We start from the raw sequence: 22,858 nt of genomic DNA on the forward strand, positions 1-22,858 counted from the left end.
CACTCCCCGAACCCCCCTCCCTCCCCCCCACCCCGCCCCCGCCCGTCCCCTGCGCCCGTCCCTAGCAAACTCTCCATTCAGCCGGGTTTGTTGTTGCAGTGCGTGCGCCTGGCGCGTGCCGGACTCCCGGCTGAATAAACAGGCGGCGCGCTCAGGGCGGGCTGCAGCCGGGGGGTGGTTCTGGAAAAGGGGGGGCTAGCGTCGCCGGATAGGCGAAGAGCTCTGGAAATTGGAGGTGGAGGGGTAGACAGGTGTGGGGTGACGTGTCCCGGGATTCTCCTGAAAACTTGGAAAAAAGCACAGGCTAGGGTTTGGGCGGAAAAAGTGACGCAGGGCCGTGCGGAGGTTAGGGACAGTGGGGCTCCATTTCTTCTGTTTTCTTCTCCTACCCTACGGCCACTCTCTTGCGGGGGGGGGGGGTCCGATGTCGTTGGGAGCAGAAGCAAATTAGCTCCTGAAGTTCAGAAAGATGGGGAGAACTCCGTGGAACTAAGTGATGGTTAAAACTTCTGGTACCAAGGCATCCTCTCACTAACTCTGTGACCCTTGTTGAGCGGCATCCGCACCGAGCCTCAGTTTCCTCATCGGGAACCACAGAAGGTTGGGTTGGCTGGTCTCTAATGTACCACCCAGTTGTGAGAACTAGAATATGCTCCCGCAAATGAACAAGTGTGGAGGAGGTCAAGAAGGGAGGTGATCGCACTGAGGGGAGTTGTGATCAGCACTTAGACAGGTGTGTGCAGCACGGATACTCTGCCAGGGTGAGCTCCCGCCTGTAGCATCGCCCCCAGCGCAGGGATTATTTCCTGACCGGCTAAGGGGGATGCGTAAAGAGGCGAGCGCTTTGGCGTGTACCCACTGGGGATCTGAGAAAAGAGATGGGGGCGGTGATGGAGCTGGGGAGAGGGGTTGGGGAAGCAGCTTCGCCCGCAGTTCGGCGCCGCCGCAGGCACCTCGGCTGCCTTGGCGCGGCCTCCGTCCCGCCCCAGGCGTGTGCCCGGCGGGCCGGTGGCAGGCGACTGGGAGCCGAGCCCGGCCCGGCCGCGTGCTGGCGCCGCGAGGGGGGAGGATATGCTTGCAGCCGCCGCTCGGCCGCTTGGACAGCGCCCACCCAGGCGCCCTTTCTGGGCCTCGGCCCTGGCCCTCTCTGGCCAGAGCCTGGTCCAGCTTCGGGGCTCCTTGGGACACGGCGCTGCAGGGAACGCGGACACAGACGGAGCCACGGGTCCCATCTCTGTGCCGCTCCCGTGAGGGAAGAAGTCAACTGGGGCTCGTCCCAGGTCGCCTTTACGTCGGCTGGAAAAAGCAGAGGGTAACCATCTGGTTGATTTGTCCACTAGAAATAGACAGTTCGAGTTATGGGTGCAGGAATGCTCGTGGTGAGGCATCCTAAGAATTGCTTCTCACTGAACTGCCCTTTGTGGAGACGGGTCTTTCTAAAAGATCGTGGGGGTGACCCTGGGAGCCGCCTTTGGTATGTGTGCGTGGCTGCGAGCGCTGGGGGTGGGGAGGGCTCCGGAGATGAATCGCCTCTCTTCTCGGCCTCAGCTTCTTCTTTTGAAACAGACGGGTTTAGGAAACATAAGACTGCATGGTGCCAACAAAGCTCAGTTCTGTAAGCCTCCCAGCCACACAGCCCTCTCCCCGACGGGAACCTGTGGCCCGCTGACCCTGACAGGACCAAGTCGAACTCCTCTGGCCTTGGAGCTGAGAGGGCTCCCAGATTACGCTTGTCTCCTCTTCTGGGAAGGACAAGAGGCCATGAGGCCTAAAGCAGAGGCGCACCCCCACGCTTTCTAACAGGAGGAAGCCCCGGACCAGCCGGCAGGGTAAAGGGCCTTCGGACACATCCCGCCACCCACTTGCCCCCGCGGGGAACGTCGGAGCGGCCGCTAGGCGGCGTCCCCTCCTCCATAGGAAGACAGGCTGAGGGCGGGGTGCAGGACGGGTAGCCTATAGCAACGCACCGAAGCGCCTTTTCCTTCACCTTAGGCTGCATCTTGCGCCTTGAGCTCCGTTCCAGTTCAGACCCTATCCTTCCACACTTGACAAAGGCCGATAATCCCGGCTCCACCGCCGTTTCGAGTTGTGACCTTGAACAGTCTCTATGGACCAGACACGCATCCACCGGCTCATTTAGAAACACGTCTGGAAGCGGGGAAGTTTGCCGACGGCCAGCACTTGTTGTCAGTTTCTTTCCAGAGTGCGGGCTCCACGGGTCCACAGAGATCCTCATTATCAGGGATATCAAGGCCAGAACCTACTCCCAACCTCACACACACACACGCGCGCGCACACACACACACACACACACACACACACACGCCATGCAATGGGCGCTCAAATAGAAGCGCCAACTAGTGAAGACGCGCATTGTAGTGGCCCTACGCTTTGGCCTCCACCCAGGAGCAAAGACAGCGGGTGCTGCGATCCTTCCGGCCAAAGCCACAGAACATTTGTCCCTATTCTTCCCTCCCCAGTCCCGAGCCAAAATCCCTCCCTACTCCCGCATCCTCAGCCTGTTTCCTTATAGGCTTGGCAAAACCTCCAGGCTTTCTCTTTCTCCTACTCAAGTAAACACAAAGAGTGCTCCCAGCAGCCCCCCATCCCTGCACCAACACACACACACTCACACACCTAAGAGAGCTGCCACTTCCTGCCCCAGGCCCAGGGGACTCCAGCCTTTACACAGGGGTTAAGGCAGAGGGACTCGATTTGGTATCCAGGCTGTTACTTAAGAACTGCAACTTTGAGCTAATAGCGGACACTCTGTGTCTCAGTTTCCTCATCTACATGCCCATGGCTAGAGCATCTACCTCCAAGAGGTGTGAGTTTCAGAGAGATGTCCCTGGAGTGCTCAGGAGGAGATCAGACAGAAAGTGATGGATTTTAGTGGCCTTTTTCAAACAAGGAGGAAGGCCCTGCTCACAGAGCCCACCCAGGAAAGGGTTTGTGGGAAGAGGATGCTTGACCCCCAGCTTCCTAGAACCACACTGCCCTAATGCTCCAGCCCTTGGAGAGTCAAGGCCACCGCATCCCACTGTCCCAGCATCTGGGAGTCATTTCTGTCCTTTTTGAGGAATGGTGGTGAAATCACTGGCAAATGCTGGTGACAGAGAAACCAATTTTTTTTTTAAATACACACAAACAGTAACACGTCAGATCAAATACATACAAGTTTCATGGCCAGCCCAGGGATGGGCTTCAGCAGAGCCAGTGGCCCTGCCCGCCAGCTGTCTGAGGCTCCATTGACACCCCGTGGGCCTGACAGTGCAAATCACCAGGCTTTACTTGACAGGGATGCTCAAGGTCCCATTTATCTAGAAGGGGAAGGAGAAGAAGATAACTTCCATGTGAAGTGCTCAGATATGTCCAACTCACTGAGACCCCATGGACTGTAGCCCACCAGTGTCCTCTGTCCATGGGATTCTCCAGGCAAGAATACTGGAGTGGGTTGCCATGTCCTCCTCCAGGGGATCTTCCTGACCCAAGGGTTGAACCTGCATCTCTTATGTCTCCTGCATTGGCAGGCAGATTCTTCACCACTAGTGCCATCTGGGAACCCCCAGGGTTCCCTACTTTCATCCTTAAATGGAGTAGGGGCACTCCCTTTGCTTGCCTGTCAAGGAAATAGGATGTTGTTTGTAAATTCACTTTGCAGATCCCTCCACAGTTTACAGGGGTTGCCATTGTTTTAATAGGAAGGCAGGGCACTTGACCCCCTTTTGTGTGTGTGAATTCCTCAGAATACAGAGCTTCCCACATGGCTCGGTGGTAATGAACCTGCCTGCCAAAGCAGGAGACATAGGTTCGATCCCTGGGTCGGGAAGATCCCCTGGAGGAGAAACTAGCAACCCACGCCAGTATTCTTGCCTAGGAAGTCCCATGGACAGAGAGCCTGGTGGGCGATGGTCTGGTCCTTAGGGGCAAAGAGTCAGATACAACTGAGTGATTGAGCATGCACACACACCCAGAGAGGTGGGGAGGTTCCTCTTTCTCCTCCCTTGCTAGAAGATCTTAGTTTCTGGGTCTTCGGATCCCTCTTCTATGTTAGGATATCCTGGAGGTAGATCTTCCCTTAGATGAAAACTGCATTCAACACCAGGATCAACATGGGGAATTGATGTTCCTGGTGATGCATAGGGATCAGCTACCCAGGACACATGAGGTGCTGGGGCCCTGAATCTCCTGCCACCTTCTTCCCACCCTTAGTTGGAAGCCAGGCCACCTGTTCTCACAGGCTGCACTCCCGCTGCCTACGTATTCGGCTTCTCTCTGTGGAAAGGAGACAGGCCTCATTGCTTTCTCACAGTGGCTTCTGTGCTTTTTCTCTGGAGGGAAAGGAGTTGATGTTAAAGGTGAAACTAGTTTTCTCATTGAAGGAATCATTTAATAGAATCCTATTTAGAGTGGACCCCGAATAAAGGGCAAAGAGAGTGCAAAGATGAACACAGGCCTTAGAGCCTTGACTTGAATAGGAAATTTGGGGTGCAACCCTCAGTGTTGGGGAGTGTGAACCCCATAAACCAGGGGAACTTTGAGAAAAGTGAGTGTGCAGGAAATTCATAGCAGACATCCCATTCCCAGTAGCTATCAAATGTCTTGGGGTCTTGGCTGCCCCAAACCTGAGCTGACACTGTCCTACCCAGGGGAAAGAAGTTCATTACTGTGAAGTCTACTCTCCAAGGCACCCTACCCAAAGCTGCTTCAGAAGCTGCCCAGCCTGGGCTGAGTCTACCAGCCACGGAGATGGCCTGTGGGAGTAGGGGAGGGGATCTGGCTGAGCCTCTGGGTCTCAGCAGCCAGGCCTGCACCTGCATTAAGGAATCCAGGCTCCTAACCCATCTATTTGCTTTTTCAATATGCCTTACAAAGGGAGGGGAGGGGGCAAAGCTGGAAAAACAAAACAAAAAAAGTACAAACTATTATTTTCTCGTGGCTTTTTGGTGAGGGAGGGGAGCTGCAGCGAGGGAAGGGGGCAATTTGCAGCCACCCTCACAAATCCTTTTGAAGTTCTTCAAATAAGAAGTGATGCTGCAAAGTCTTTATTTATTTTTTTCTAAAGCCCCATTTACATTATGATTAAATACCTTCCTCGGATAAGCATAAAGAAAGTCGTTAATCTATATAGCTCTCCAAAGCACCAATACAATCTGAACTTTTGTAGGATTTGTTACACCCTATTTTGTTACAGTAGGCCAGCTCCTCTAGGTCTAGGCACATGGCCCTCCTCCCCTCCCCCTTTCCCCACCTCCTCCAAGAAAGGAAATAAAGTGAAGGTCTTTCACGGTAAACAAAACCAGCTGATTCTTCACAGAGAACCCATGAATAGCTAGAGAAGGAAAAAAAAAAAAACTTACAATAAATGGTGCATTTTTTCTCTGCTGGGTATAGTATTCAAGGATCGGGGCAGTATTCAAACAGAGGTCCATTTTTTGCTCAGCAAGAGAGTTTAGAAAGGGAGCGTGGGGTCCATTCAGCGCTTTCCCCCCTTCACAATCCCTGGGTTCTATGAAACCTATCTTCCGCGCCTTGTCCGAGTGCTTCTGGGGACCAATTAGTGCTTTGTTGCACGGCTTCTTTGCTGAATCTTTGAGCAGCAAGAAAAAGCGCTCTCGACTCTCCCCTTATTTTGACCATTTCAGTCATTACTCAGTGTAATAATTAATATGACAACTGGACGCTCCGGTTTGTATAGAAACACCTCAGCGACAGGAGCGAGCGTGCAGTGGGTGGTAACGAGCGGCACATCAGCCCGGAGAAGCCACACACACAAAAAAAGGAATGAATGGCCAGGGAGAAAGAGAAGGAATAAAGATAAAATAGTTGGCACAACGCAGAAGAACAGAAAACAGACGCGAATGCAGAGCGGGAGGGGGAAGGGGGGACAATTAGAAAGGGAGGGGGAAAAAACACCCGACGGAGGTTAACTTATTTTGAAACTGTTTTCTGAATAGGACCGTGGAAGTGAGTGGCCGGCTGTCAGCCCAGCGCGTCCTCCCCCTCCCCCTCCAACTTTCTGAACTCTCTTGGAACTCTGTGGGGAGTGGGGGCCTAGGGTGGGGAAGGGGGGATGAAAGGAGGACTCCTGCATCCTTTAGGGTCTCCCTGAGGTCGCTTTAAAGGATGCGTCCAACACACCACTGCGCCCAAATCCCCGACTCCTTGTTTGCCTTCCATTTTTGCAAAAATCTTGCTTTCGGTTAGCAATAGAAAAGATGTGGCGCGAGTACAGACGAGAGTTGAGTGCTGAATTACCTCCCTGAGGGTGAGTTTTGGGGAGAGGGCACTTCTGATACACCCCCCCCCCCCAACAACTCTGCGACACCGCCTCCTGGAGCAGCGCCCCGCGGGGGCCTAGCGAAAGGGGCCGGGTAGCGCGCAACCAGCCTGCGCGCTGAGCCTGGGTCCCCGCAAGTGCGCCCCGGGGTGGCGACCAGCTCCGTGACGGCATAATAAATAATTAGAGGGTTTAAGCGCGTTAGCCACAGCTCATGCTAATGAGCCAGATAAGGGTTCAGTCTAACCCGAAGTGACAGTTTGCATATCGCAGGAAAGAAAAAGAAAAGCCCGGTGTTTCCCCCCCCCCCCCCCCCCCACTAACTTGATCGCCTCTTCTCAAATTCAGGCGTCCCCAAACCCATATTCCCCTGATTCCCTCTCCTCACATCCCCCTGACCTCCTGCCACACAAGCAACACGCACACTCCCCCCCCCCCCACACACACACACTTTGGACCCTTCCTCGTCTTTCACCCGGCCCGGCCGCCTGGTGCCAGGGCAAAATCCCTGAGTGTCTCTATCTGACCTGCCAGGGAAGTTGACTCCCAGCGCGTTCGGGCCAGACTCAGCCCCCAAGCGGACACGGTTCGTGTGTCTGTCTTTGCCAAGTAGGGAAGGCACCGAGGCGCGCATCCTCGGGGAAGGACTTTGAGACTCGGGGTCAGAGGCCTCTGAGAGCTCCGGGGGCCCCAGCACGCCCTCGGGTGCCCTCTGCGCTCACCAGTGCGGGCGAGGGGCGCTACCTGCTGGGGAGAGGAACGCGGGCGCCCCGGGTCCTTGAGCTGGAGCTCCTGAAACGCTCCTGCCATCTCCGGAAAGCAGGGGCAGTTTGCCGAAGTGACTGAGGTCAGTCGTGTGTCCCCATTGTGTGGCCACGTGTCCGGTGTCCATCATCACCTCCCCGAAGTCCGAGCTCAGCCCGACTCCTTGCGGCGCGGCCTGAGAATGCTCCCGCCTATAAATCAGCCGGTGGCTGCTAGCCGTCGGCACCTCGGCGCCGCCCTGGACGCCCGCCCCGCCGGCCAAGGGGAAAGTTTGCTCGCACCAGGTTAGCTAGAAAGCCGAGGCTGCCAGGGCCCAGGGTCCGCTTGAGCAACTGTAAGCCCCCGCGGTGGGGCAGTAAACTCTTTCCTCCCTCCCCACCCTCTTCCCTAGCATTTGCAGAATCTTTGGGGGGAGGAGGTGGAGGGAGGGGAAGAGCGTAATTTCTGATACATGGTTATTCGTTGTCATGGAACCTTCAACACACAGCAATAAAAACAAAATTAAATGAGTTAATATTTGTAAAACGCTGAGAACAGTGGTGGGCACTGAGTGAACACTTTATACATTTGTTAAACAAATGCGGGCATCATAGGAGGTGACCTGCTCATCTCAGATGTTAGAAAATATTGCTTTGACCCCAAAATGATGAAGGTGGATATGCTCACTGATTCATCAAATAACTATTGAACATAATCAGAGATAAATAAGACTATCTGCCTTCAGTAACCTAGGTTAGCCGACAAAAAAGGAAGAGTGAAAGACAAGACTGTCCATTAAAACACAGTTTGAAAACAGTGGAGAGCCTCTGCCCTCTGCCCTCATGGACTGTTAGTGTGGACTCCACCCCCAACCCCTGCCCCTGGTCACCCTCCTGGTTACCGCAAATAAATACACAGCCCAGGTAAAAAGTGGACTTGTTGATGCAAACAGAGCCAGGCCCTCTTCCCCAACCAGATGGTCACTCCCAGCTTCTCCTGTGTGACAGCTCATGAGCAGACACTAATGAAGTAAACACACACCTTTAACATCTGTAGTGAATGTCAAATGAAGTGAAAAGGCAAGCCGCTTGAAGTCAGGCAGACTCCAGGTTCTGGAACTTTCCAGCTCTGTGCCCTTAGGCAAAAGGCTCACCGTCTCCTAGACTATCCTCATCTACCAAATGAGGGGACTGAGTAAACCACCTCCCCACCTTCACTTCTAACAACACAACTACACAGACAACAGACGCACAGCCATCTGCCCCTCTACTGACAACAGCTTCCCTCTTTGAGCAGACAAACATCTGCTGCTGATCTTTACTGCAAAGAACCTTCAGAAGGCACATGACCTCATCCAGAGTTTCAAGATAGAGACCAGCCCTTGCTAGTACCAAGATTAAGGCTCCTAGTGGCCAGAGGCTGAATTATAGGGCCAGCATAACTTTAGCCCTGGGGGTTAGATGGGCCACTGTCTCATGGGGATTCACATGCAAAAAAAAGAATACCACCACTCTGACTAAGACTTTGCTTAGGAAACAGGATGCCGCTCGACTGGACTGCCTGAGCAGATTTTGGTTTGGGATTTGGGACTCAGTAAAAGGAGATCCAACCAGTCCATCCTAAAGGAGATCAGTCCTGGGTGTTCACTGGAAGGACTGATTCTGAAGCTGAAACTCCAGGACTTTGGCCACCTCCTGCGAAGAGTTGACTCTTCCATTGGAAAAGACCCTGATGCTGGGAGGGATTGGGCGCAGGAGGAGAAGGGGACGACAGAGGATGAGATGGCTGGATGGCATCACCGACTCGATGGGCATGAGTTTGGGTGAACTCCGGGAGTTGGTGAGGGACAGGGAGGCCTGGCGTGCTGCAATTCATGGGGTCGCAAAGAGTGGGACACGACTGAGCGACTGAACCCAACTGAAAACCCGACGTCCTCCTTGCTGGGTTGTGTGAATCGCTCGCCACCTGCTGGTCATTTCTTGAACTGCAGCGACGACTGCAATTCCATACCTTGCACGTCTGTTTTGCAGTCACTAAGTCGTGTCCAACTCTTTGCGACCCCATGAACTGCAGCACGCCAGGCTTCCCTGTCCCTCACCATCTCCCAGAGTTTGCTCAAACTCATGTCCATTGAATCGGTGATGCCATCCAACCATCTCATCCTCGGTCGCCCCTTCTCCTGCTCTCAATTTTTCCCAGCATCAGCGTCTTTTCCGGTGAGTTGGCTCTTCTCACTAGGTGGCCAAAGTACTGGAGCTTCAGCTTCAGCATCAGCCCTTCCAATGAGTATTCAGGGTTGATTTCCTTTAAGATTGACTGGTTTGATCTCCTTGCTGTCCAAGGGACTCTCAAGAGTATTCTGCAGCACCACATTTCAAAAGCATCAATTCTTTGGCATTGGGCTTCTCTTGTGGCTCAGCTGGTAAAGAATCTGCCTGCAGTGCTGGAGATCCGGGTGCAATCCCTGGGTTGGGAAGATCCCTTAGAGAAGGGAATGGCTACCCACTCTAGTATTCTGTCCTGGAGAATCCCATGGAATGTATAGTCCATAGGGTCGCAAAGAGCTGGACATGACTGAGCGACTTTCACTCATGCTCACTCATCCTTCTCTATGGTCCAGCTCTTATATCCGTACATGAATAATGGAAAGACCATAACCTTAAGTATACATACCTTTGTTGGCAAAGTGATGTCTTTGCTTTTTAACACACTGTCTAGGTTTGTCATAGCTTTCTGCCAAGAAGCAATCGTCCACTAATTTCATTACAAGTAGATTCTACTAAATTTACCCCATATAGTTCAGCTCACAGAGCATTGTGCTATCTGTATCACATCCACACAATACTTACATTAGAAATATAGGAGATGCCTATTAATGTTCAGATTATAAAGCTTCATCCCAGCCCTATCAAGTCATAATCTGGCCAGCTGGCCTTTTAAACAAGCTATACAGTAGTCATTTTGCACTCTGCAGATGGAAAATTAGTACTCTAGAGGTGTTCCAGGTGATAAGACATAGTCTTCATTATTCAGAGCTATGAAGAATTAATCTTCTGATAAAGAAGTTAGACTAGTTCCATAAATATACTTTCTTGGGATGAAGGGGTGTCCCAATGACTACTGAAGGAAGTGGAGATGATTGGTAAGTTATTACAGAGATGGTCTTTGATGCTGGCCCTGAAGCACTGATGGAAATTTGCAGTGGCAAGAAAAGGGCTATGGGAGCAATCTACCCAACACAGAGCATCTTGCTTTCTTGACTTGTGAGACTTCAACAAGCTTAACCTCCACTCCCCTTTGTTACACTCCTCCAAGGCTACATCCTGGGTGTGGTCTGCACTCAGAACGGCTCCACCTTGGAAACCTTAACTTCCCATTGAGTCCTTCTCATCCTTGTGTTTTATTATCAAGTATATTCCCAACAAGGAAAGAAATCCTGCTTTTTTTTTTTAATTTGAGGGGAGTTGCCCAAGCGTATGATATTTCCCCCCAATTTTGTAATTAATTGACAAGTTAAAATTGTGTATATTTAAGTTGTACAACTTGATGTTTTGATGTTCATATCACAACAATCAAGTAATTAACATCCTCATCACCTCACATAATTTTCTTTTTCCTCTCTCTCTCTCTCTCTCTCTCGTGTGTGTGTGTGTGTGTGTGTTGAGCAGACTTAAGATCCACCTGCTTTAGTAAATTTCATTTATGCAATACAGTATTGTTTTGTTGTGCATTAGCTCTCCAGGAAGGAAATTGTTTTAATTAAGGGCTGAAGAAAACTGGACACTTAGGCCACATTTTCAAGACTTCTGACTTTGAATCTAAGAGACAGTGACCTAGGACAGAAACAGTAGGAGTGTTCCTGGAAACCCCTCTTACTTCTAGACAACCAGCAATAGCTATCCATGCAAGTGACAGCAAATGACTTGAATGCATCTACTAAATACAGATTAAATGGACCTTCATCTTTACTTCTCCTTAGGTTGATCTCAAAAATGTCTGGGTCACTGCATTTAAATATTTATTCAGTACACTATCATATGTAAGATAAAGAGCCAGTGAGAATCTGCTGTCTGACTCTGGGAACTCAGGCCGGGGCTCTGTGACCACCTAGCGGGTGGAATGGGGTGGGAGGGAGGCTCAACAGGCAGGGGCCATATGTGTACCTATGGCTGATTCATGCTGAGGTATGACAGAAACCAACACAATATTGTAAAGCAATTATCCTCTATTAGAAATAAATAAATTAAAAAGCAAAACAGGAGTAAAACCATCAAAGAGCATGCATGGAGGCATCTCTGAGAATGGCACTATTTCCATTGACTCAGCGGCCCAGAAATCATCTTTGATTTGTTTCTCACCCTCACCCACCATATCTAAATTGACTCTTTCAAGCTTCTAAGTTTTTCTCAAATGCATCCCATTTTTTTATCTCTACCGTTTTAGTTTGAGATGTCCATTTCTTGCCTGAACAACTGTAATTACCTCTGAACTGCTCTTGCTATGCTTCCCTGCCCTCCACCCCACCTGCTCGAGTGATTTGTTATAATGCAAATATCATAAAAAGCGTTAGTTGCTCAGTCGTGTCTGACTCTTTACAACCCCATTGTGGGTAACCCATCAGGCTCCTCTGTGCATGGGATTTGCCAGGCAAGAATACTGGAGTGGGTTGCCAGGCCCTTCTCCAAGAGATCTTCCTGACCCAGGAATTGAACTCAGGTCTCCTTGATGGCAGGCAGATTCTTTACTGGCTGAGCCACCAGGGAAGCTGGCAATCTCATAGAAGAGCACTGTTCTATTATATACTTCAATGGCCTGGAAATTCTTCCAGGAAAAAAAAAAAAAAAAACTCTTCACTTGGTCTATGAGACTCTGCATGGTCTATCTCTCTCTAGCTCTCTAGCTACATCTTCAATCTTATTCCCCATTGTTTCTACCATATTTGACTTTTGCGTATGCTTCTCCTTCTGCCTGGAAGGTTCCAGACAGTTCCAGATTCTTCCCTTCCTTTTTCACCTAGGTATTCTTAAATCAAGAAAACCTCCTAGGGAAAGCTTCTTACAGCATCATGTATGTCTCTTTCATGCTCTCTGTTACAGCTGTAAATTTGAATTTATCTCTGTAATTTTACTAATCCTAAAAAGAACATAAACTCAGAAGCATTTATACTCGGAACTAGAATAGTGCCTGATTTTCGACAAAACTCTAATACATATGTTGTATGGATGTTGTTGTTGGTTGTATGGATGAGTCTCACTCACTTCTAGTCCCCCCAAGTATCTTCTCAATCTTAAGAGTTCACCTAGCTCCCCTCCTCCCACCAGTGAGACAGATGCAAAAGAAAAAAAATCAAGGTCTAAGATCATGCATGTGTTTTACAAGAAACTGGGCATCCCATTGGTCTAGTGGGCTGCATGCCTCCCAAATTAATTACTCTGTGAATAATGATCACAACCACTAAGACCATAGCTTTCAAATGGCCAAGCCTACGGAGACTCTATAGGGATCAGGAATCTCTGAGTGGACAGAGGTGTTTATACCACCCTTGCCTTCCACAGAAGGCTCTTCTGTCACTCAAGAATCAATGGGAAAGGATAATGGGTATTTTTCTCAAGACTAACATCACCACCGCCGGTCTTTTGCTTATATCTCAGATTCCTCATCCATACAGCAGGAATATCCAAAATCTATCCCCCTGGATTCTAGAATGAATTAAATAAGACAGCCTCTGCAAAGTGCCTGGCACTGAATAAATATTTAAATACAGAATAAATATTTGTTCCTTTCTGTTTCCAGAGAGGAGGAGACAAAAAGAGTAAAGCTGAGGGATAGCCTTTTATGTCTAATTAGAAATCCAATATGGCTTTGGGAAAATTTTCTAGACAAGCTCCTTTATTCCTTGCAAATTTCCTTCCTTATATACATTTAAATGGAAAAGATAATAACCACAGCAACAAAACCTGTTCCCCCAATCCCATAACTAGAGAAAATTCCTCTTTCTCATTCCTTTTTGTTGTTTTTGTATGCCTCCTGACATATTTACACAATGTGGAATATAAGACTTTATGTTTTTCTTTTATCAGTCATGAGTTGAACTGTGTGTATTTGGAGTATGATAAATGTTTATGAAGTATGATAAATGTTTATGATTTAAAAAATAATTTTATGATTGTATCTATTGTGTGAATGAAATATAATTTAATTAATTCCCCTATTGATGAAGTTTTCATTTCTCCCCAAACTTTTTTTGATCTGAACATCTTTGTACATATTTTTCTACATTCTCTATTAAACTAATATGAATGAGCACTTCGTATAATGAACCAGACACCATGCTTAGTCCTGGAATTTAGAAAGACTAAGATTTGGTCTCTAGACTGAGAGTTCTTAATCTTGAAGGAGGAGACAGAATAGGGAAAACAAGACAAGAGAATTTATAAGTTTAGTTATTGAAGGAAAGTCAAGATGTGACCTGAGTCAGGGGCGACCACTCCCACCTGGGGCAGTGTTTTTGGAGGAGGTGGTGTTCGCCTTGACCAACTGAGCCCCAACACTGGGGCAGCGTCCCCTGGCTTTGGCTTTGGATTTTTCTTAGACCGAATCTTACTCTGACCTACTTGGATTTGATGCCATCGCTCTATTGACCAGTGGCTGAGCCCATTCTGCCCCGAAGTGTCTTCAATCTCTGGACTGACTTTGTTGTCCTGCCTCTGAGGCTTCTGACTTTGAACCAGTCCTACTTGTGGTTTTGCTGCTGTAGCTATTGTTGATGGGATGGTGGTAAATGTTTAACAACCCACTGACTTCACTCCTGACGTGCGGGGTTTGCTGATTTCCATGGAGTAAATATTCCTGCTTTGGCAGATTTCAAGCTACCAATGTGAGCATGAAGTTGAGAACAGAGATGTGGTAGTATGTTTTTACCACACAGATAAATGGACATAAATAACCTTAGGAGCATGAATAATAAGATTTAGTAAAATAATTATGAAATAACATCTTGAGGATTTATTACCTTTGTTTTAAATATAACTTATTTAATTTTAAGTTTATATAATTTAGTTTATAGTCAGGGATGTGTTTAGCAACAATCTCACAAAACTGAAGAATGCACTCTCTCACGCCTATATAAGCAGGCTTTAGTGCACCATGGCTATAAATACAAGAGCTCGTTCTGCCCATCTCTCAAAACTCAACTCACCCCTCTCTCCCTTTCACTGTCTACTTCAGTCATGATAGGCCTCTGTTCCTCAAAAAAGTTCCACTGCTCATTGTTTTAGAGATTTTCTGAAATGTTCCCTTCAGTGGGATCCTTCTGCCCTCTCATCTTTGCATTTGGAGTTGAGACTTCTCAAAATTCAGTTCTCAGTTTAAATATTACCTGGTTGAATAGGGCATCCTTTTGCATCCAACTCGAATCGGCCTCTTCAGAACAGTTTATTTCCTTTATAATACCTCTTTTTAAAACTTTATTTCTTCTTGGCCATCATTAATACTGAGTGTATCTTCCCTTCTTGTTTACTCATCATATCCCCCTTAAAAGAATGTGAAATCAGTGAGCGCATGGGCTGTCCTGCTCACCAATGTCTTGAACCGTGCCTGATGCTTCAAGAGTATATTCAGTCGCCGCTGGGTCAGAAAGATTCCCTGGAAGAGGAACGGAATATACACAACAATTTGTTTAATGAATGAGTGTATGAATGACAATGTATGAATGATACTAAGTGACTTCAACCTGATGTTGCCAAAAGGGCTAACGGCTCCAGAGTCTTAAGATTTATATCTATGTCTGTCTGTCTATCTATCTATCTATCTATCTATCTATACATATAGATAATAAAAACCTTCGATCAAGTGCACTTGGTTTACCAACTGATTTTATTATAACCTGAGGAAATGTCTGAGTTCTGCTAATAATTCCTAAAATACTTTGCCTTAACTCTTACTTTGATGGAAACCACTATGTACATTGATTATTAGTTTGTGTGGGCATTGATTGATAGTAATCTTCAGGTTTCTGGGTGGTCTGTGAGGGAAAAGTTAGACTGAAAAGAAGCAGATCACAGGAATGAGGTTCTGAAGAAGCTCACAGACAGTTGACTTTGCAAGGTGTGAAATGTGGGGTCTCCGAAATTTTTTACAGTGAGGTATTGCACTGTTTTTTAAATTCTGATGAGGAAAGAGTAGTTCTTGCATAGATAAATCCATCTGAAATATTATTCTCACATCTGTCATATTGCTAGATGTAGACTTGGCCATGAGTGGCAGAAATTTCAAAATAACATGGGTTTAAACAAAATAGAAGTTAATTTTTCTCCTAGGTCAGTGTCTGAGGCAGCAGTCCAAGGCTGCTGGAGTGATGGTCCGTGGTGTCGAGAATCAGGCTCCTCCTGTCTTGTTCCTTCTCTTTTTTGCTCTGAAAAGCATGGCTCCCATTCCTATGTTTACCTCACAATCCAATACGGCTGCTCCATCTCCAGTCAGCACTTCTGCATTCCAACCTGCAGTAAGGAGAAAATAAAAGGAGGAGGACAGGCTTCCTTCAGGAACAATTCATAGGTGCTGCACAGACCTCTTCTCTCTGTGTGTGCTATGTTGTTTCAGTCACGTCCGACTCTTCGGGACCCCATGGGCAGTAGCGCACAAGTCTCCTCTGTCCGTGGGATTCTCCGGGCAAAAACTCTGGAGTGGGTTGCCATGCCCTCCTCCAGGGGATCTTTCTGACCCAGCGATTGAACTCGTGCCTTTTATGTCTCCTTCATTGGCAGGAGGGATTTTTTTTTACCACTAGCTCCATCTGGGAAACCCCTCTCTTTGCATTTCCTTGATCAAATATTAGACCTGTGATTACACCTAGCTGGGTGATGCTTTTATTATGGGAAGCCTTTGGGGCTGGATAGCTAACATTCAGAGCTTTTATTTCCTGAGAGAGAGGGAGAAAGAAAATGGGGCAACTCGCCACAGATGCCACATCTTTGTTTCTTCTCCATCAAGTGGGTTAAGCAGTTCCCAAATATCAGTGTAGCTACTAGGCTGACGTGTCAAGTTTCCATGAAGTTGGCCAGTAAGGAAACAACAAACCCAAATGAACTTAAGCAGTAAATTTCTCAGAGCACAGCAGGCAACATGTTTTATGTTCCTGTTGGCTCCCCCGGTCCCTCAAGTCCATGGGCATCAGCGCAGAGTGGATCTGGGCAGGTGCTGAGCACACGTTGGATTTGTGTCACAGCAGAGGAACAAAGAGCTCAGGAAACTCTGATCTTATTTAAGGATTGATGGCAACTTTCCCATCCTCCTCTCCAAAGTGAGGCATTATCTTTACCCTGGGACATATGAAAATCATCTCTGGGTAGAGGAGAAAGCATCATGGGATGTCTTCTGGGATGGAGAGGTTCTCCATCTATCATGCTGATCAACATTCTGCCCTTTGACCCACAGGGTCTTATCTCCCAGCTCCAAGGCTGTTTGCTCTGCCAATATCTTTGAAAAGGTAGTCCACGACATGCAGAAATGCTGTGGAAATTACCTCTCCACATGCTCCTTTCCTAAATTCTACACAAATGCATACCCTAATTACACACGTAAAGGAATATCTGAATTTGTTTGAGGACTGTAGTTCCTGTTACTAGTCTAATATATGTTAAATGTGATTGTTTTGTGGTTGTTCTTTTGGAGTCTGCCATTCTACGCAGGACATTCTAAGAGACGCTTAAGCCCATTTTGCAACCCTCAGCTCAACACTCACTTTAAGGATTTATAAGGGCAGTCTAGGAGACTAACACAAATGGCTGGAATAGAAAATTTATTAGAGAGAGATTTGTTAGTTTGCTGGGACATCTTTCCTTTCCACTGATTAGTATGCTGTCACGCTTCTCCTTTCTTTTTTCCCAGTCTCCCAATTTATCCCTCCCTACCCGCCCATCCTGGTACCAATAACTTTGTTTTCTGCATCTGTAACTCTATTTATATTTTGTAGATAGGTTCATTTGTACCGACTTTTAAGATTCTACATAGAAGCAATATCATAAGATATTTATCTTACTCTTTCTTCCCAGACTTCTTTCTCCTTCACTTTACAGCAAGTTAGGAAGGTTACAAAGAGCCTAACAGAGAACATGGCCTTTGTCCTCTGGAATTTAGGGGATGGACAGACTATGCCTAACTCTTGTATATGGGCAAGAAACTCTCTAGCTTATTTGAATATTGAACATGAATGTGTGGTCACAGTGAGAGCAAGCTAGACTCCTCTGTTGGAAGGACAGAGGTATGTCTTTCTTGAAATAGGCTACATGGTGAGATGACCCCAAAGAGACAATTCATTGTGGGATGAACCTCTTTAAGTCAGAGGCCATCACTCAGACCACAGAACCATATTTTAAATCCCCCAGTGGGAAATCTCCAAGCTAAATACAAGACTCTCTGTTAGAGAAATAATCAGAGTTGGGACATCTTTTGTGTGTCTGTGCCAGAGAACAACAACACTAGATTATACCTATAGATGCTTCCATGAAGAGCAGGTATCTTCCACAGTGCGGTGTAACTGAGGTTGGGGGCAGGGCTTGGGGATAAAGCCCTAAGCCTCTGTCCTGTCCAATGATTTAAACTGTAAAGGGAAGGGGTATAACTCAAGGTATAAATAATTCACAGAAAAGTAAATAGAAACCTTGCTCAAAATAAAAGATATTCTAATTAAAACTATAATGAGTTCCATATATATGTGATAGTATGCTGTAATGTTCTTTATCTTTCTGGCTTACTTCACTCTGTATAATGGGCTCCAGTTTCATCCATCTCAGAACTGATTCAAATGAATTCTTTTTAATGGCTGAGTAATATTCCATGGTGTATATGTACCACAGCTTCCTTATCCATTCATCTGCTGATGGGCATCTAGGTTGCTTCCATGTCCTGGCTATTATAAACAGTGGAGAGGGAGGTGGGAGGGGGGATCGGGATGGGGAATACGTGTAACTCTATGGCTGATTCATATCAATGTATGACAAAACCCACTGAAATGTTGTGAAGTAATTAGCCTCCAACTAATAAAAAAAAAATAAACCATAAAAAAAATAGAGGACAAAAAATAAATCAGCTAAAAATGAAAAATAAAAAACTATAATGAGATTTTTTCCCCCTCAAGATTTTCAAGGATTTTAAAATTTGTAAGTGCAGAAGAGGTCTCATGGCCCGTCTAAAGGCCACATGTGTGGGTTCTCCTCTCACGGTGATGAATTCATAAATGTTCTTGGCTCAAGTGGTTCACCTTAGTGCAAAGAGATGGCAAGTGGGAAGTTAGGTCAAGGTTTTGTGCTATAGCATCTCCATCAGCTTATGCAATGGATGGCTGAGGTCAATGACTTCTGCGTGACCCAGGAAAGGCTCTGCGATCCAGGCCTGCCTTAGTCTCAAGGTCATCAGGTTGGTGTGAAGGCAAGTGCTGAGCTCCCGTAAGGTCTGATAGATCCCTCATTCCCTCAAATATTCTAGTCTGCCTGTGTGTACTCACCCAAGAAGGCTATAGCCCTGCTCATCCCCAGATAAGGTTGATGACCATTTTGCTGTGAATCCTGACTTGGCAGATTTTTAGGTTTCCTCAAGTGATGTCTGGTTTTTCTGTGTATCTGAACCTATTTGTTAAGAATTGTCAATACTGAGGTAAGCAACCTCATATTGGGCTGGAAAAATTATAGGAAATAAATGAAATAAATAGGTAATAGATAAATAAATAGATAAATAGAAAATAGATAGAAAACAAATAGATAAAATAGATCAGATGAAAATATTTATCTGATAGTGTATGACCTGTCAGAACCCATAAGGACTGGAAAACTATTCATGATGATTTGCCTTAGATAGTCCCAATTTATACCTGTCATGTCAGTGTAATTATCATTAGCACTACTTTCACTACCAAAAAATTCCAGCTTAGATGATAAACTATATGGTCATGCTCTGGAAGATAATTTGCCAGTATCTATCGAAATGATATAGGTCCATACCTTTTGACCCAGAAATTCTACCCACAGTCTTTTTTTCATACAGACATAAGCTAACATACACGTAAAATGATGCACATAAAAGTCACTTATCACAGCATTATTTGTATTAGCAAAAGATTGGAAACAACAAAACTGTTAATTAACAGAATACTAGTTGAATTATGATGATTTATACAAAGAAGTACCATGGAGCTATTAAAAAGAATGACGAGGAACTCCCTGGCAGTCCAGTGGTAAGGACTTCGAGCTTCCACTGCATGCTGCATGGCTTCAATCTCTGGTGAGGGAACTAAGATCTTTCAGGCTGTGCAGCTCTGCCAAAAAAAAAAAGAATGAAGAAGGTATATAGTAAGCAGGATGATCCCAAGACATGTTATTAAGATAAAAGTTTAAAATGGCAAGGTACCATGTATGTTGTGCTACTATTTGAATGGAAGAGAAAGAATACATGTACACACACAAATGCAAACATATATTTGCTTTAAAGTCTCTGGAAGAAAATAATAATGTTGGTTGTCTTTGGAGGCAGAGAATCAGGCAGCTGAAGGATGTGGGAGTGTGAGAGAATTTTCATTATTTATGCTTTTACTTTTGGATTTTTGATCCACATGAGTGTGTAACTCTTCAAATGCAAATAAATGAAATTAAACATTATATCAAAATGGAAAAAATAAATAACAACTTACAGATAACCAGTGTCTTAGTTTGGTCTGCTATAACAAATATACCATAGACTGGGTGGCTAAAATAGCAAACACTTTTTCTTTGTCTTACAGTTTTGGAGGCTGGGACAAGATCAAGGTGCTAGCAGATCTACTGTTTGGTGAGAACCCTTTCCTGGTTTTCAGATGGCCATCTTCTCACAGTATGATACACAGTAAAGAGCAGAGAGAAGAAACAAACTCTTTTATGTCTCCTCCCATAAGGGCACTAATCCCTCTCATGAGGGCTCCATCTTCACATCCTAATCACCTCCCAAATTCCTCAGTTCTAAACACCATCACACTGAGGATGAGGCATCGCAATATGAACTTTAGGGGGGACACAAACATTTCAGGCCATAACAACCAGCAAAGAAAAACAAAGAGAAGGGAAAACTTTTTTATCATAAGAGCAAAACTTGATTTGTTCTTCCATAGAAAGGTTAAAAAGGAGAAAATGAAATCAAGAGAAAGTGCAGGAAATGGAAAATATGAAATAAAATAAAAGAAATATGCCCTAACATAAAAGTTGTTATAATAAATTTAAATGGGTTAAGCTTACTAATAAGAAGAAATTGTCAGATTAGATTAAAACACAAGATATGTATGTATATTATAATCTCTGTATAAATGTTTGAATGTGTTGTTTGTGTTTTATATCAGTTTTTTGATCTGATCTATTAACTTCTGAAGTGAGGATGTTAAGAGATCTGTATCTATCTATATCTAAGAAATAAAGAATACCTATTTTTTCTACTGTATCTGAAAATTTTGAATATCTGAAAACAAAAATTGGCCATATGTACTTGGTCACCAATAAAGCTTCAACAAACCCCAAAGAATCATAGTGACAAAGACTGGGCTCTTTAGCCATGAGGTAATTCAGTTATAAATTTTAAAACTGAGAACTAAAAACATCTCCAGTATTTTGAATTTAAATAACAGACTACTAATAACTCTTGAATTATTGAGATCATTATATTCAAAGCTTAGAACCAAACAATAACAAAAACACTAACTATATCAAATTAATGAGACACAGCCAAAGCAGTACTTAGAAATACTTCATTTTAAATGCATTTATCAGGAAACAAAGAAAATTAAAAACAAATAAGCTAAGTGTTCAACTCAAAAAGTTTGGAAAAGAACAACAAAGCAAGCTCAAACACAACATAGTAAAGAAAAGTGGAGAAAAACAACGAAATAGAGGACAACACAAACAACAAAGAGGAGCCGTCTTATGAAATGCTGACTCTTATTGGGCAAACATCTGGCAGGACAAGAGAAAATTCAGATAAACAAAATACAAAGTAAAAAAGGAAAAATAAATATAGACACAATAGAACTCCAAAAAATAAGAAAAGAATATTATAAACAGTAATATGTTAGTTTTGTTGAGACCTTGACAGAATGAATTAATTTCTGAAAAAATACAAGCTGAGAAGAAACATAAAATATAAATATGCCAACAAAAGTGAAATAAATTGAGCTATATTACTTTTCCTGCTTTCCAAAATTTCAGTCCAATTTATTTACAAGAGGTCCTACCAAATCGTCAAGAAACAAATACTTTCTATCTTCTATAGGTTATTCCAGAAATTATAAAAACAAGGGAAGTTGTACAACTCCTTGAGCAGGATTACTATAACCTTGATTTCAAAACAAGATGATGGTACAAGTAATAAAATTTCAGTTTCATTTCACTACTGAAAAGAGATGGGAAAATCTTATATAAAACATAAGCTAACTGTATCTACTAGTGTAATAAAAATTAATATATCATAATCAAAGAAGGTTTATCCTGGCATATAAGAAGAGTTTAACATCTAAAAAAAAATCTACCAATGTGATTCATTATATTAATAGATGAAAGGAAATACATCACATCATTTTCTTGGAAAAATGCTTTTTAGCAATAAATTCAGTGCTTTATAATAAAAACAAGCCTCAGCACACAAGGGCAAAGAGATTTTGTAAATCCAATGATTTACATAACATCAAAAACCTACATCAAGTATAATCTTGATGAAGAAACTTTGGCTTCATTCATAAACTTGGATCTAGTGTGTGTGTCTACTCTTGACTGCTCCTGTTTAACACAAGTGTCCACAGATTATCCAACACATTCAGGGTTAAACTAATCAATGTTTCAGATGAAATATGGAAGAATAAGTGTGTACTGATACCCAAATAAACTTTTCAAAACATGCAAGCAAGAAAGGGGACCTGACAACCAGATATTAAGATATACTATCAGACCATATTGTAATAATAAATGTAGTATGATACTGACACAAGAAGAGATATAATGCAATACACCAATGGAATAAAATTAAGCTTTAGAGAAAGACTCAGTTACAATGGCAATTTCATCTTGACTCAGAAAACTCTGACATAAAAATTGGGGGGAATTTTTTGCACTTGTTATAGAAAAGCTGACTTGTGATTTGGAGAGAGAAGAAAAAAATAGCTGGGTCATTACTGTATCCCATATACAAGAGATCCAGAAAGATTAAAGATCTGAATGTGAAAGAGAAAACTCAGGATGACAGAAGAAAGAAGTGAGTATCATAGCAACATAGGAATAAGGAAGGACTTCTTTAAAAATATCTCAATAGCACAAGCCACAACATTTTTAAGATCGATTTTTTATATCTGAATTATAACTTTTCTCAAGGAAAGACACCAGTTGACAGTTAACTAAGAGTGATTGGTGATGAGATGATATCCTTAGTGATCTGAGAAAGGCAAAAGGCTAATATCAAGACTACACAAATTATTCTCGCAATTAAATACAAAAGCCAGGAATCCTAATACAAAAATAGGCAAAGTGTTTGATAACTATTCAGGGCGGAGCCTGGTGGGCTGCCATCTATGGGGTCGCACAGAGTCGGACATGACTGAAGCAACTTAGCAAGCATGCATCAGAGAAGGAAATGGCAACCCACTCCAGTACTCTTGCCTGGAGAATCCCAGGGACGGAGGAGCCTGTTGGGCTGCCGTCTATGGGGTCACACAGAGTCAGACACGACTGAAGCGACTTAGCAGCATTCAGAGTGTAGTTCTTAAATACACAGATGCTCAGACTCACTCAGTAGACATGTGTGTGTGTGCATGTGCAGTTGTGTCTGACCCTT

The 22,858-nt window shown here is 44.8% G+C and overlaps 1 protein-coding gene across 1 annotated transcript in view; it reads left to right on the forward strand.

Moving 5' to 3' along the window:
• PAH (phenylalanine hydroxylase) overlaps positions 1-22,858 on the forward strand; it is a 107,251-nt gene that overhangs the window by 598 nt on the left and 83,795 nt on the right. Inside the window, exon 2 of the mRNA XM_061124166.1 lies at positions 19,797-19,843. The gene's annotated coding sequence lies outside the window, so the exon portion shown is untranslated. The remainder of the gene's footprint in view (positions 1-19,796; positions 19,844-22,858) is intronic.

The sequence above is a fragment of the Dama dama genome, chromosome 22 (genome assembly GCF_033118175.1).
Source record: "Dama dama isolate Ldn47 chromosome 22, ASM3311817v1, whole genome shotgun sequence".
Lineage (NCBI taxonomy): Eukaryota > Metazoa > Chordata > Mammalia > Artiodactyla > Cervidae > Dama > Dama dama.